The sequence below is a fragment of the Chiloscyllium punctatum genome, chromosome 11 (assembly GCF_047496795.1).
Source record: "Chiloscyllium punctatum isolate Juve2018m chromosome 11, sChiPun1.3, whole genome shotgun sequence".
NCBI lineage: Eukaryota > Metazoa > Chordata > Chondrichthyes > Orectolobiformes > Hemiscylliidae > Chiloscyllium > Chiloscyllium punctatum.
Window position 1 is genome coordinate 33,442,657 of NC_092749.1, and position 16,235 is coordinate 33,458,891.

A 16,235-nucleotide genomic window follows, 5' to 3' on the forward strand; every position below is an offset into this window, starting at 1 on the left:
GCAACACTTAAAAGGCATCTGGATGGGTACATGAATAGGAAGGGTTTGAAGGGATATGGGCAGGGTGCTGGCATGTTGGACTAGATTGGTTGCATTGACGAGTGGGAGCGAAGGATCTGTCCATACATCTCTATGACTCTATGTCTACACTCTCATTGTCCCAATCATTAGACCCTAGAGCAAAGCCAGGGTTACAGGTCCAGGTGCCCCATCCTCAAGGAGACAGGGCAACACAGAGGCACACAGCCAGAGGTGGAAACACACACAAACCCTCTGTCCACTCAGGACACTGCAGAGGTGGCTGCCCGCTCTCCTCCAAATGGTTTAGGCTGAGGAGAATCAACGTGTCTGGGAAGAAAACCATCAGCATATCTTTAGCCTATCTAAATTCAAGCACCAGAGGCTCTTCCCATGAAGCCTCAGGACCAACTATCTTCCCAGCAGAGCTGGCTCTCTCACCCCAGCTACAGAACCAGGAAGTGCACTGAGATTTTATGGGAGGGAGAGAGAGAAAAACATGCTCAGGACACATTGGTAGCACCGGATATGGAGTTTCTCATCAACCGGTATCAGTTTCTGGCTACCCATGAGGCTCAATGGATGGAGAGCCCACTGCACTAACTACAAGCAGGAGGAGCAAAGCATACACATAGCATTGGGTCCTGGTAACATCTTAGTACTTTCTTGTTCAAATGCCTAATGTTTAGCTTCTTCTGTGCTCAAAGATCTAGTTTAGATTAGATTAGATTCCCCATAGTGTGGAAACAGGCCCTTCAGCCCAACCAATCCACACAGACCCTCCAAAGAGCAACCCACCCAGAACCACCTCCCCCCAACCAATGCACCAAACACTATGGGCAATTTAGCATGGCCAATTCACCTGACCTGGTAAAAACAATGACTGCAGATGCTGAAAATCAAATACTGGATTAGTGGTGCTGGAAGAGCACAGCAGGATTTCGCTGCTCGTTGGATGCTGCCTGAACTGCTGTGCTCTTCCAGCACCACTAATCCAGTATATAATTCACCTGACCTGCACATCTTTGGACTGTGGGAGGAAACCAGAGCACCCAGAGGAAACCCAGGCAGACACAGGGAGAATGTGCAAGCTCCAGACAGTCACCCGAAGCTGGAATCAAACCTGGGACCCTAGCGCTGTGAGGCAGCAGTGCTAACCACTGAGCCACCTCGTCAGAGTTGTCCAGCAGTGGCTGTGCCAAGGACATGTGACAGAGAGAGTCAATGCTGTGCAGTGGCTTGGGAGAAGGCAGCCTGGGAACTGTACATTGCATGGGGTCTGTGACCAATGTTATCTCCCTTTAAAAAACGCTATGAACAGCAAGTTCTGCAGCCCCCTAAGCTGCAAACATATCGAGCAGGTGTGAGGTTAATATAGCACACTACCACACAGCAAGATGTGCATCCCCTAAGGACCAAGGACTGCTTGGCACCAAGGCAAGTTGCCTATTTGTGTGACTGGCATCATTAGGCAAGACATGGCAGGGTTGCTACAAGCCTGCTGTTAGGTGCTAAATGAGGAGTGCGAAGATAGCAACTGGCTCTCCCTGTATTGTCACCTAATCTAGTCTGTGTTGCTGCTGCAGCCTATCAATGTTGATTGCTTGTGTGCCTTACAATGAAAGTTTGTACTTTCAGAGTGCAATGCCAATGCATAATTGAAGTATCAGGATGGGCATGATTGGTCAGCAAATAGCAAATTCCAATTCCTGGGAAACAGGGATGTGTTCTGATAATGCCCATTGATTATGACCAGGGCTATCCTTTGGCTACAGTCAGCTGTTGGAGTAAGTGGCAGGTTGACCTGCCACATATGCACTCTGGTTTCCATATCGAGTTCTCCCAGCATCAAGTTTGATTGGTAAGTTTGGTAAGATAGGAGTCTGCATATTATTGAGGTGAGTTGTGATGTTAACAAAGATGTTTAGCAAAATACAGGGAGTGTCAAGTGCCTAGCAAGAATCTGGCCACATCACTTGAGAAAAATATAAAAGATGGCATGTGATGATTTTGATTTCAAGATGGCCCTCATCATAATTGTTGCCAATTGTGCCATACATCTTGCCATAGCCCACACATCACTCAGGGCTCTGAAAGATTCTGTCTTTAGTGTATATTATATATTCTCCGCTACAACTTGAAAACATATGTAAGAGATAGAGAACAAATGCTGAGAAGCAGCACTTCAAGAAAAATTTACATTACTGTTTTGGTGGACCACTTTAAATGGTGGTTTACTTTTTATCATGGGCCGCAATATATGCACATTTAAATTATTTCTCCTTTTGAATTATAAACAAAATTCCCACTTGCTTGTTTAAAATGTTTTTGGAAGACCCTTATTCAGTTTAGTCTCAAGATGAAGTGTAATATATCTGGAGTCAGAGCACAATAGGAAGCTACCATTGAAACATCAATGGTTGGTGCAAACTGAAGAGAAGCATAGTTTGGGAAAAGAGAAGTAGGGAAGAGTGAGGCAGATAGAAAAGCAAACCCAGGCAGACAAATATAGGCTTGCAAAACAGTGAGGAAATAGCAATTAGAAAAACAGGCAAACAAATAGAGAACAAAGCAAGAGATTAAGCAATGAGAGAGCCAAAGGCAAATGGAACAAGTACGGAGTTGAACTTTGGGCATTTTTATTACAACCTTATGATTATATTTTGATTTCCATAAGGATAGGTTTTATATATGAGTGAAGAAGGGCTTATGCCCGAAACGTCGATTCTCCTGCTCCTTGGATGCTGCCTGACCTGCTGCGCTTTTCCAGCAACACATTTTTCAGCTCTGATCTCCAGCATCCGCAGTCCTCACTTTCTCCTAGTTTATAAATGAGTGTCCAGAGAGGGGCTGCAAATATCCAAAGATAGCAGCTGCACACGATTCTTTTTCATTTCAGCAGCTATAAATGAGCTGATTTTGCTTTTTGTTTTGTATTTCCAGCATCTGTAGATTTCTGTTTCTTAGCCATAACTAACTGGATGAGTCTCCACAATTTTTATAATAAATCCAGTTCTGTACCAAAACAGATTCTCACAAATGAAATCACTTCTACCATTAAAGCTAATCAACATTAACTATTAACAGATTCAAAACTGCTTCCAAATACTGTTCTATTATTTTGGTCTCAAGTGTACATGAAATATGGAGGTTTACACATCACCATCTTTCCTTAAAATATCAATTTTTTAAAGGTCAATACAGGAAATGAGAGAAAATACTTTGAAGGTTAGGCACTCAGTATAGAAACAGATGCAGGTTCATGACATTTCATCAGGACTGGGGAAAGTTGGAGACTTACTCGGTTTCAAGCAAGGGGAAAGCAGGACAAGGGCAAAAGACCTGTGATAGGTTAGAAGATAGGAGAGATTGAATGGCAGAAATATCTGTCCTCTAGGGCAAAGGGATTGGTGATGGAGCAAGAAAAAAAACCAAAAAAGAGCTACTGAGAGAGAATGAGCCACTGTCTTAAAAAAAATTAAAAAGCAAAGAAATGGAAACAAAATGGGTCAAGAGTTTACAGTCTGAAATTGTTGAACTCAGTGTTGAATCCAGAAGGCAGTCAGGTCCTAATTGAAATTTGAGGTGCTGTTCTGAAGCCTATGTTGAACTTCATTGGAACAGTGCAGTAGATTGAGGACAGAGGTGACAAAGTGAGAGCAAGGGTCATGCATGAGAACAGAATGGAGATGTTCCACAAAAAGGTCACCTTAATCTGCATTCTGGCTCCCTTAGGTAGGGGACATCACATGGCAAGCAGCGAAGATCGTAGACTCGATTGAAAGATGTGCGCGTAAATTGCTGTTTCCTTTGGAAGGAGTGTTGTACCTTTGGAAGGTGAAGATAGTGGAAATAAAAGGGCAATTGTTACACCTCCTGCATTTGCACTGAAGAGATGTTGGAGGATGGGAATATGGTGACTGAGGAGCGGGCCAGGATATCAGGCATGAAATGACCCCTCTGGAGTGATAAAAGGGAATGGGAAGATGTGTTTGGAGGTGGCCAGAATGGTGGGAAATTGTTGAATATAGAGGCAGTTATGGTCAAAAATTAGGAGAGGGGAAGCCCCATTATGGTTCTGGGAAGGGTTTGGAACACAAGTTCAGGAAATGAGGACAGTCAAGGCCTCTTGGCAATCATGATGGAGTCGAAGATAGAACTCCTTGGTTGAGGAAACCAGAAGACGGCTCAGAGATACTGTTTTAGAGGGTTGCATCATAAGAACAGCAGTGATGGAGGCAGAAGAAGCACTGAGTGAGAAAGTATAGTTGAAATGGCTATGAGAGTCAGGTAGTTAATAATGAATTGAGTGGCTAGCTTATCACTGGAAGTGGAGAAGGAGAAGTTGAGGGAGGGAATTGTCAGAGATAAACTATATGAAGGTGGGACAAAGGTGGAATTTGGAAGCAATGGTGATGAAGTCTTTTCATTCAGGACAATAACAGGATATGACACCATTCCGGCACCAATGTACTGGAAAAAAAAGAGTTGAATAAGATGCACAAGAAATATGTGTTGTATGCAGAAAAAGGTATTCCGGATTAGTGGTGCTGGAAGAGCACAGCAGTTCAGGCAGCATCTAAGAAGCAGCAAAATCGACGTTTCGGGCAAAAGCCCTCAATCAGGAATACAGGCAGAGAGCCTGAAGCGTGGAGAGATAAGCTAGAGGAAGCTGTGAAGAAGGCATATGGTGTACTGGGCTTTATTGGTAGAGGAATTGAGTTCCGGAGTCCTGAGGTCATGTTGCAGTTGTATAAGACTCTGGTGCGGCATCATCTGGAGTATTGTGTGCAGTTTTGGTCGCCATACTATAGGAAGGATGTGGAGGCATTGGAACGAGTGCAGAGGAAGTTTACCAGGATGTTGCCTGGCATGGTAGGAAGATCGTATGAGGAAAGGCTGAGGCACTTGGGACTTTTCTCATTGGAGAAAAGAAGGTTTAGGGGAGATTTGATAGAGGTGTACAAGATGATTAGGGGTTTAGATAGGGTTGACAGTGAGAACCTTTTTCCGCTAATGAAGTCAGCTGTTACTAGGGGACACAGCTTTAAATTAAGGGGTGGTAGGTATAGGACAGATGTTAGGGGTAGATTTTTTACTCAGCGGGTTGTGAGTTCATGGAATGCCCTGCCAGTAGCAGTGGTGGACTCTCCCTCTTTATGGTCATTTAAGCGGGCATTGGACAAGCACATGGAGGTTATTGGGCTAGTGTAGGTTAGGTCGGCTTTGGTCGGCGCAACATCGAGGGCCGAAGGGCCTGTACTGCGCTGTATTTTTCTATGTTCTATGTTCTAGGAGGGTGGGGGTGGGGAGAAAGTAGCATAGAGTACAATGGGTGAGTGGGTATGCATAGCTACAACCTGTACAAGTACCCATAACAACAATGTGTATTTGGAGGAAATGAGTGGTGTTGAAGGAATTGTTGTTCAGAATGAAGAAAAACTAAGTCAAGTGGAGGATAGGACTGTTTGAACCTCATTCAAGGAAGAAGCAGAGATTCCTGAGACCATCCTAGTGTGGGTTGGAGGTGCAGAGAGATTGGACATCCACATTTAAGAGGAGAGGGCTATGAAATTGGGAATTTTTAAAGTGACAAAGGGCATCGGAGATGCCACAGCTATACGAGAAAGAGTCTGCACACGGGCTAATAAAAAGTAGTCAATAGACAATAGGTGCAGGAGTATGCCATTCTGCCCTTCGAGCTAGCACCACCATTCATTATGATCATGGCTGATCATCCTCAATCAGTATCCTGTTCCTGCCTTATCCCCATAACCCTTGATTCTACTATCCTTAAGAGCTCTATCTAACTCTTTCTTGAAAGTATCCAGAGACTTAGCCTCCACAGCCTTCTGGGGCAGGGTGAAATAGTTTCTCCTCAACTCTGTTCTAAGTGGCCTACCCTTTATTTTTAAACTGTGTCCTCTGGTTCAGGACTCACACATCAGCCGAAACATGCTTCCTGCCTCCAGAGTGTCCTATCCTTTAATAATAGAAAGTGTCAAGTTAGAAAGAAATCAGTTCATTGGGTCAGGAACAAACTTACGCAATAGGTCAATGGAGAAGTCCTGTTTCTGGATCTTGGGAAGGAAGTAGAAGTATGCTGTTCGAGATTGGGGAACCATGACATGAGAAACTGTAGAGGGAAGATCATCAGAGTCAAGGTGGTGGCAAACACTGAAGAGGTGAAAGAGTTCATTAAGAAGGGGATGGAGTCCTGCCCAAAGTTATGCTCAAAATTCATGAAGGTGAGGGCATAAGGGCTTAAAGGAAAGAAGTGGAGTTTTTTGCTGAGGACGCATGGTTCATCGTCAGAAAAGGCAAAGTTGGAGAACAGCATGAATGTTTGCAAGAGGCAAGATTAGCAGTGGAGTCAAAAGGAAGAATGGGCAGGAGGAGCACCTCGACCCATTAATTGTTGGAGCTTGAAGTCCCTCTGTAATAAAGGGGAAAAGTTTTTTTCTTAAAGTGAAACAAAGGGTGAAATGAAACTGGGAACCAGAAGAGCTCTAAGATAGAGTGAGTTGGTGTTTCTGAAGCGAAGAGTGTACATGTGGCAGCACATGGCATGGAGTAATGGATCTTAAGATACAGACAGAGTAACTGTCCAAGGAATGTTGAATGTCTGGGAGATGCCTATTATTATGGGTGGATCAATAACACGAAGGGCGGAATTTCAGTTGAAATTATATGGAAGACGTTAGAGCCGAATACAATTACCAAGGAAGAAAATGTGGATGTGAAAGCAGATTTTCATGGATACTTGAGCAAAGACTAGGAAGGAATCTCTTTCAGCGTGTAGTTGTGACTTATCTTCAGGTATCTTATGTAAAGGCAGGAATGATTCTATACCTTCCCAGCGCCTATTAGTGCTGCGGAAGATATCACAACTATGCCTGAAATAAAACAGAAAATGTCAGGAATACTCTGGAAGTCAGGTAGCATCTGTGGCGGGAGAAAGAAGTCAGCAAAGAGTAATACTCAGAATTCTGTGGAAAGTCAACAACCTGAAACTATTTTTCTCTACTGGCTGAGTATTCTAGCATTTTCTATTTTGATGTCTAGTTTCCAGCATTTGCTGGATTTCACTTTTGTACAACCAAACCTCACCCAACATGCAATTTCCATCAGAAACTACTACCAAAGAACAAAACGAACGGAGAAAATTACAGCACTGGAACAGGCCCTTCAGCCCTCCAAGCCTGCGCCGATCCAGATCCTCTATCTGAGCTTGTCGCCTATTTTCTAAGGACCTGTATCCCTCTGCTCCCTGTCCATTCATGTATCTGTCTAGATACATTATAAATGACACTATCATGCCCGTCTCCACCACCTCCACTGGCAATGTGTTCCAGGCATCCACCACCCTCTGCCTAAAGTACTTTCCACACGTATTTCCCGTAAACGTTTTCCCTCTCGTGACCCCTAGTAATTGAGTCTGCCACTCTGGAAAAAGCTTCTTGCTATCCACCCTGTCTATACCTCTCATGATTCTGTCGACCTCAATCAGGACCCCCTCAACCTCCATATTTCGAATGAAAATAATCCTAATCTACTCAACCTCTCTTCATAGCTTGCGCCCTCCATACCAGGCAACATCATGGTGTACCCCCTCTGCACCTTTGCCAAAGCACCCACATCCTTTTGGTAATGTGGTGACCAGAACAGTATGCAGTGTTCCAAATGTGGCCAAACCAAAGTCCAAAACAACTGTAACATGACCTGCCAACTCTTGTACTCAGTACCCTGTCCGATGAGGGAAAACATGCTGTATGCCTTCTTGATCACTCTATTGTCACCTCTGTTGTCACCTTCAGGGTACAATGGACTTGAACACCCAGATCTCTCTGTACATCAATTTTGCTCAGGGCTTTTCCATTTACCATATAGTTTGCTATTGAATTGGATCTTCCAAAATGTATCACCTCAGATTTGCACGGATTGAACTCCATCTGCTATTTCTCTGCCCAACTCTCCAATCTACCTATAGTCTGCTGCACTCTCTGACAGTCCTCCTCACTATCTGCTACTCCACCAATCTTAGTGTAATTTGCAAACTTGCTAATCAGACCACCTATAACTTCCTCCAGATCATTTATGCATATTACAAACAACAGTGGTTCCAACATGGATCCCTGTGGAACACCACTGGTCACAGTTCTCCATTTTGAGAAACTCCTATTCTCTGTCTCCTGTTGCCCAGCCAGTTCTCTATCCATCTAGCCAGTACATCCTGGACCCCATACAACTTCACTTTCTCCACCAGCCTACCATGGGGAACCTTATGAAATGCCTTAATGAAGTCCACGCATATGACATCTACAGTCCTTCCCTATCCTAGACACAGATCCTGGGGATGAAGGACGTTGGAGCGGGGCGGGCGGTTTGAAGAAGCATACTGCAATGAAATAATCTGTTTCAGCTCAAAGCAGTCAACTCATCACACACAAGGGATATTTTAGAGGTTCGCGTTAACGTTCTTACCTACTCCAAACTTCTCATTACGTTTGTCTCTGCTATAATTGTCAGTTCCAACAGTATTGCAGACAGTTGTGTTTAAGATAATTACATGCTGAATCCAGACATAACACTTAGGTTGCAGAGCCATCCATGACTAGCTCCACTGTCACATCAACAAGAATGTTTTTATTCACCCCATCTATCAAACCGACACTGTTTCCTCACTATTCTCAAGCCTTTTGTCACTGGGAGCACCAGACCAGATATGCATGGTGCAAACCTCATTGTTATTCAAATTAGTCATGTGTGATAACAGAGTCAATGATGGGACCGGAAATGCCAGCTTTTTTATCAGAGCTAAGTACAGTCCTCTTGTTGACTACCGGCCTGTGCTTGCACCTCCTCCCCCACTCTTGACTGGAAGTCAATTTCGTGGGTTTCCTGCAAAGAGAGAAGCCAAAAATATCCTCACGAGAATAAGAGTTTGCAAATTAAGTTTTACTGCAGCAAGAATGCTCATTGGAAACAACTTCTAGACAGATGGCCAGCTATTTAATACTTTTTTAGCCAAACTTTTCTTGGAATTTTGATCCTGCATGAAAGGTGTTGGGGCTGAATGTTAATATGTTGTGAGCAAAGGACATGATATTAATGAGTGCTACCACTTGACTGTTATCAACTCCTGATGTAAGGAAACAAAACCAGAACGTTCTCGGCGGCTCTTCGGGTTAAACACGGAATGTAACGGAGTGATCCATAGCAGCAAATCCCGGGTCTGACCCAGAAACTCCAAACTATTACTATCAGGTCCCATGGTCCTAGCCCACAGAGAGCAGAGAAAGCGGCCACTGTTACAGCTTCAGGTCTTTAGCCGCTTTGAAAGTGTGCAATAAGGACAAGATTAATGCTGGCTACGATGCATTTCACAGTCGAATAGCCTGCTAACACTCAGTGCCTATTGAACAGACGATTGGATCATTGAGAGAGGTTCGAAGGGATCTGCTGATCAGAGTGAACCCTGGTTTAGAAAAATCACCTCGGCGAAAGAGCACAGGAAATTGGTGTTTGGGGGCGTTAATGCACTGAATGCTCGCACTCAGATGCTAATCTGCATGGTCCAAATCTCCGATTTTCAACATTTCAGATTCTTTTTCTCATCTCTCACAGCCTTATAGAAATTCGTACAGTTAACCCGAGTATAACGTGACTGATCCTGGTGCAGTTCCTCAACTTCACGGAGTTTTCTTTTAGAAAATATAAACACATGCAAACAAAAACATGGCATATAACAACCGTACTTACGATCAAATGTCAAGTCTCCAATTTCACTCGGGCCCCAGCAGTTTCCCCGGAGCAGTTTCTGTCCATATACATTTGTACTAATCATCCAAAAAGTTTCTAAAGCGCAGTCGCTTCTCCAGTTTTTGTTCCTCAATGAAACGCCGCGGCTCACAGAGAGGGAGAGACGAAACCCTGGAATTTCTCAAAATGGCACGGAGCTGCTGTCGAACCCAGTTTAAAGCTGAACTGCAGACAAGCGGGTCAATGCATTGCTGGAAGCTGGAGAGAGCAGTGAGGGAGAGGACATATTACAGCCTTCCCACCATCTGACGTGCTTCCAACCCAGCCTCTGTAAAGACAGATATTTGAAAACATTTAATGGCGGTCGCATTTATATCCCTGCAGGCAGAATGTCAAACATTTCATTAACTCGAATTTGTCCATTCCTGCTCACTCTAATGGCAACATGATGCGTATATGTAGTCACACACACACATTGCTTATTGGAAAACATCTTACGATTATATAGTTCAGACAAGATTCACATTAACCACTCACAACTTTGCAAGAGACAGTGTCTGACTGCCTAATACATTGCATCTAAAAGAAAGATACCCTTATTTCTCAACAAACAAAGCCAATACAGTAGATTAGGGTGGGGGTGGTATCATTTGCTGAAAGGGTTCGTTTCTGTCGGAAATTTGAGAATATCTGCTAGTTTTTTAAAAAGCTACAAACACAGGGGTAGATTATGTTAAGCGAGCAGACTCCAAGCAAAAGTCATGTTAAATCTCCAGAGACACCAGATCATGTGCAGAATGATTAATGAAATCTGTATATAACATTGGTTTGGAGCTAGTCCAGTTCTGGAATAGAGCGAGCATCAGAACAAAGCCTTTCCTTAAGTAAGGCTAGCTGAGAGATTCACCAACCGAAAGAGTAATGAACGTATATTTCAAAGTACGCTGCCCCCTCTTAAAGTGCGACTCAAATTAAAATCCAAACACTTTAAAAGACTTGAAATGGTTTAAGAATAAAATGATTCACGGAATTGGTCTTGTATCTCTCTGGACAGTGCAGAGATATTTTAAAATCCACTTGATTCACGACACCTTCCTAATTTACCTTAATTCTTTCTACCTGGTTTTAGCTTTGGTGGTGGCTTGTGTTATAATCAGCCCTTCAATCAGGCTTCCATTTCAGCAAAATAAGTCAAATGGAAATTGTTCTAGAAACACTGATCAAGGAACAGCGGAATAACATTTATACCAAGTGGAGGTTTCTTCAACTGATAAAAAGAGAGAAAAGAATCAATATGTAGACCTGTGTAAACTGGTTCTTTGAAACAGTCCCATTCTCTTACTCTGTACCCATAGTGCTGCAATTCCCTTTGAAGATTGTTATGTATTTAACAAAGTGTAATGGGAAAGATTACAGAACGTTATACTACAACTGTAGGATTCACAAAGACATCATCATGAAGTTAAAGCAAATGAAAGCACACATGGGGTGTTGGCCTTTATTACAAAGAAGGTGGAGTGTAACAGTAGGGAGTCTTATTACAAATGTACATATGTATGTGTGGATCCCCGAGGAAATGTTGAGCCGGTTGAACCAATACTCATTGAGGTTAAGGAGAATAAGAGGTGACCTTATTGAAACATAAGATTCTGGAGGGGATGGGGGAGTTGACAGGATAAATGCTGAAAGGATGATCTTTCACATGTGAATATACAACTAGAGGGCACAGTTTCAAAATAAACTAGAGATAAGGATGAATTTCTGTTCTTAGAGGGTCATTTATATTTGTATTTCCCTTCTCCAGTGAGGAGCAGAGGCTGGGTCATTGCATATATTCATGGGTCAGTTAGACAGATTGTTGATTGACAAGAGAGTCAAGAGTTATGAGGACCAGGCAGGAAATTAAACAAGAGTTATGACACAGTGATAACAAGCTAATCAACATCACCATCACTAGGTTCGTATCACAGTATAATTAAAACATCCAATCACCCTGAAAATTTCACAATTGTTCCTACCACCCTTTACAAATAAATGTTCTGAGACTTAAACAAAAAATAACAAAGTTAAAAATCACACAACATCAGGTTATAGTCCAACAGGTTAAGTTTTCAGAGTGACCCTCCTTCATCAGGTGGTTGTGGAGGACACAGTTGTAAGGCACAGAATTTATAGCAAAAATTTACAGTGTGATGTAACTGAAATTATACATTGAAAAATACCTTGATTGTCTGTTGTATTCAAACAAATGAAAGACTCAACAATCAAGGTATTTTTCAATGTATAATTTCAGTTACATCACACTGTAAATTGTTGCTATAAATTCTGTGCCTTAGAATTGTGTCCTCCACAATCACCTGATGAAGGAGCGGCGCTCCGAAAGCTAGTGTGCTTCCAATTAAACCTGTTGGACTATAACCTGGTGTTGTGTGATTTTTAACTTTGTACACCCCAGTCCAACACTGGCATCTCCAAATCAAAAAATAACAATGTATTAATAAGAACATAACTTCAGTAGAACACAGATAAAATCAAAGGCAATCTAGTTAATATCTATGTTCTAAACTCAATATTCTTTGATCATAATTCATCACTAATACACCTGCAGACAGACAGACCAATTAACAGATAAACTGAAAAGGAAAACAAAAGAAACAGACAAAGGTAGCACATGGTCTGTGCAGGAGAGAGAGAGAGAGAGAGAGAGAAAGAAACCCACACTGCTAACAGCAGTGAAACTACACAGTTACTACCTTTGCTGTTGAATTCATGTATCGATGGACTTTGGAGAGTGCCTGAGAAAATTAACAAACAGTGAAATTCATAATTGACCTTGGAGGAACCTGTTTGGAAGAGATCACAGAACAGAGACAGATAAGTGGATAGTTTTAAGTGTGGCCTTGCTGTAAGTCTGCAGTACTGAGTAGAGTAGATTCTTTCTTGATTATATGTTTTATTGAGATATATCTCTTGATTAAACTTAAAAATATAAGACATAAGTATTAAGTTAACCTGGAGTAGTATTTTGACAGTGCTATTTTCTGGGTCTGCAGACTGGAAGAAGCAAAAATGGCTCTTAGTAGAGTGATATGTTCTTCTTGTCAGATGTGGGAGTTTAGGGAGAGCTTACTGAGGATTATATCTGCAATAAATGCTGTTGGTTGCGAATCCTATCAGATCAAATAGATCAGTTGGTGTGACAGTTAAAGGCAGTGAGGAATTTATAGCAAGGGGGTGTGATGGATGGCAGTGCTAGGAGGGGAGAAAAGTCACAGATACAGTCACATAGATGGGTTAACTCCAGGAAAGATAAGAGAGGTAAGCAGGTAGTGCATGAGTCTTCTGTGGCTAGTCCCATTTCAAACAAATATGCTGTTTTGGAAAATGTAGGGGGTGATGGATTCTCAGGGGAATGTAGCATGAATAGCCAAGTTTCTGGTATTGAGACTGGCTCTAGTGCAATGAGGGGTACGTCGGGTTCCAAGAGATCGAATGTGTTAGGGGACTCTCTAGTCCAAGGCACAGACAAAAGTTTCTGTGGCCAGCAGCGAAAAATCAGAATGGTGTGTTCCCTCCCTTATGCCAGGATCAAGGATACCTCAGAGAAGGTGCAGAATGATCTCAAGGGGGAGAGGGCCCAGCTGGAGGTCATCATACACATTGGAACCAACAACATTGGAAAAGGTTGAGATTCTGAAGGTAGAATATAGAGAGTTAGACAGGAATTTAAAAAGGAGGCCCTCAAGAGTAGTAATATCTGGATTACGGCCAGTGCTACAGGCTAGTGTGGGCAGGAATAGGAGGATAGAGCAGATGAGTACATGGCTGAGGAGCTGGTGTATGGAGAAGAATTCACATTTTTGGATCATTGAAAGCTCTTTTGGGGTAGAAATGACCTGTACAAGAAGGACGGATTGCACCTGAATTGGAAAGGGATTAATACACTGGCAGGGAGATTTGCCAGTGGAAGGATCTAAACTAGCAAGGTGGGGTGGGGTAGGGTGGTGCAGAGGACCCAGGGAGTTAGTGAGGAAAGAGATCAATCTGAGACTGGTACAGTTGAGAAAAGAAGTGAGTCAAACAGTCAGGCAGCCAGGGACAAAGTAGAGAACAAGTTAGGACAGATAATTTAAACTGCATTTATTTCATTGCAAGAGGGAAGGCAGATGAACTCAGGGCATGGTTAGGAACTTGGGAATGGGATATCATAGCAATTCCAGAAATATGCCTCAGGGATGGACAGGAGTGGCAGCTTAATGTTCAAGGGTACAAATGCTACAGGAAGGACAGAAAAGGAGGCAAGAGAAGAGGAGGAGTGGCGTTTTTGATAAGAAATAGCATTACAGCTGTGCTGAGGGAGGATATTCCTGGAAATACATCCAGGGAAGTTATTTGGGTGGAACTGAGAAATAAGAAAGGATGATCACCTTATTGGGATTGTATTATAGACCCCCTAGTAGTCAGAGGGAAATTGAGAAACAAATTTGTAGGGAGATCTCAGTTATCTGTAAGAATAATAAGGTGGTTATGGTAGGGGATTTTAACTTTCCAAACATAGACTGGGACTACCATAGTGTTAAGGGTTTAGATGGCGACAAATTTGTTAAGCATGTACAAGAAAATTTTCTGATTCAATGCTTGGGAAATAAGGAGGGCAGGTGACTGAGGTGTCAGTGAGGGAGCACTTTGGGGCCAGCGACCATAATTCGATTAGATTTAAAATAGTGATGGAAAAGGACAGACCAGATCTAAAAGTTGAAGTTCTGAATTGAAGGAAGACTAATTTTGATGGTGTTAGGCAAGAACTTTCAAAACCTGATTGGAGGCAGATGTTTGCAGGTAAAGATACAGCTGGAAAATGGGAAGCCTTCAGAAATAAGATAACGAGAATCCAGAGAAAGTATATCCCTGTTAGGGTGAAAGGAAAAGTTGGTGGGAATAGACAATGCTGGATGACTAAAGAAATTGAGGGTTTGATTGATAAAAAGAAGGAAGCATTTGTCAGGTATGGACAGGATAAATTGAGTGAATCCTTACAGTATAAAGGCAGCAGGAGTATACGTAAGAGGGAAATCAGGAGGGCAAAAAGGGATGATTAGATAGCTTTGGCAAATAGAATTAAGGAGAATCCAAAGGGTTTTTACAAATACTTTAAGGACAAAGGGTAACTAGGGAGAGACTAGGGCCCCTCAAAAATCAGTAAGGCAGTCTTTGGAGTTGCAGGAGATGGGGGAGATACTAAACGAGTATTTTGCATCAGTGTTTACCGTGGAAAAGGACATGGAAGATATAGAATGTAGGGAAAAAGATGGTGACATCTTGAAAAGTATCCATATTATAGAAGAGGAGGTGCTGGATGTCTTGAAATGCATAAAAGTGGATGAGTCCCCAAAACCTGATCACTGTACCCTAGAAGTCAGTGGGAAGCTAGGAAAGTGATTGCTGGGCCTCTTGCTGAGATATTTGTATCATTGATAGTTACAGGTGAGGTGCCAGAAGCTTGGAGGTTGGCTAATGTGGTGCGATTATTTAAGCAAGCTGGTAAGGACAAACCAGAAAACGACAGACCAGTGAGCCTGATGTTGGTGGTGGGCAAGTTGTTGGAGGGAATCCTGAGAGATAGGATGTACAGATATTTGGAAAGTCAAGGGCTTTGCGCGTGGAAATCATGTCTCACAAACTTGATTGAGTTTTTTGATGAAGTAACAAAGAAGATTGATGGGGGCAGAGCAGTAGATGTGATCTATATGGACTTCAGTAAGGCGTTCGACAAGGTTCCCCATGGGAGACTGATTAGCAAGGTTAGATCTCATGGAATACAGGGAGAACGAGCCATTTGGATACAGAGTTGGGAGGTCATGTTGCAGCTGTACAGGACATTGGTTAGGCCACTGTTGAAATATTGCGTGCAATTCTGGTCTCCTTTCTATCGGAAATATATTGTGAAACCTGAAAGGATTCAGAAAAGATTTACAAGGATGTTGCCAGGGTTGGAGGATCTGAGCTATAAGGAGAGGCTGAACAGACTGGGGCTATTTTCCCTGGAGCGTCAGAGGCTGAGGGGTGACCTTATAGAGGTTTACAAAATTATGAGGGGCATGGATAAATAGGCAAAGTTTTTTCCCTGGGGTTGGGGAGTCCAGAACGAGAGGGCATAGGTTTAGGGTGAGAGGGGAAAGATATAAAAGAGACCTAAGGGGCAACTTTTTCACGCAGAGGGTGGTACGTATATAGAATGAGCTGCCAGAGGATGTGGTAGAGGCTGGTACAATTACAACATTTAAGAGGCATTTGGATGGGTATATGAATAGGAAGGGTTTGGAGGGATATGGGCCGGGTGCTGGCAGGTGGGACGAGATTGGGTTGGGATATCTGGTCGGCATGGGTGGGTTGGACCAAAGGGTCTGTTTCCATGCTGTACATCTCTATGACTCTATGACTGTATGACTGATAAG

At 42.8% G+C, this 16,235-nt stretch overlaps 1 protein-coding gene across 1 annotated transcript in view; it reads right to left on the reverse strand.

The window, feature by feature from the left end:
- Positions 1-10,558, reverse strand: part of LOC140482658 (stonin-1-like) — a 106,821-nt gene extending 96,263 nt beyond the window's left edge. The window contains exon 1 of the mRNA XM_072580161.1: positions 9,781-10,558. The gene's annotated coding sequence lies outside the window, so the exon portion shown is untranslated. The remainder of the gene's footprint in view (positions 1-9,780) is intronic.
- Positions 10,559-16,235: the final 5,677 nt, after the last annotated feature.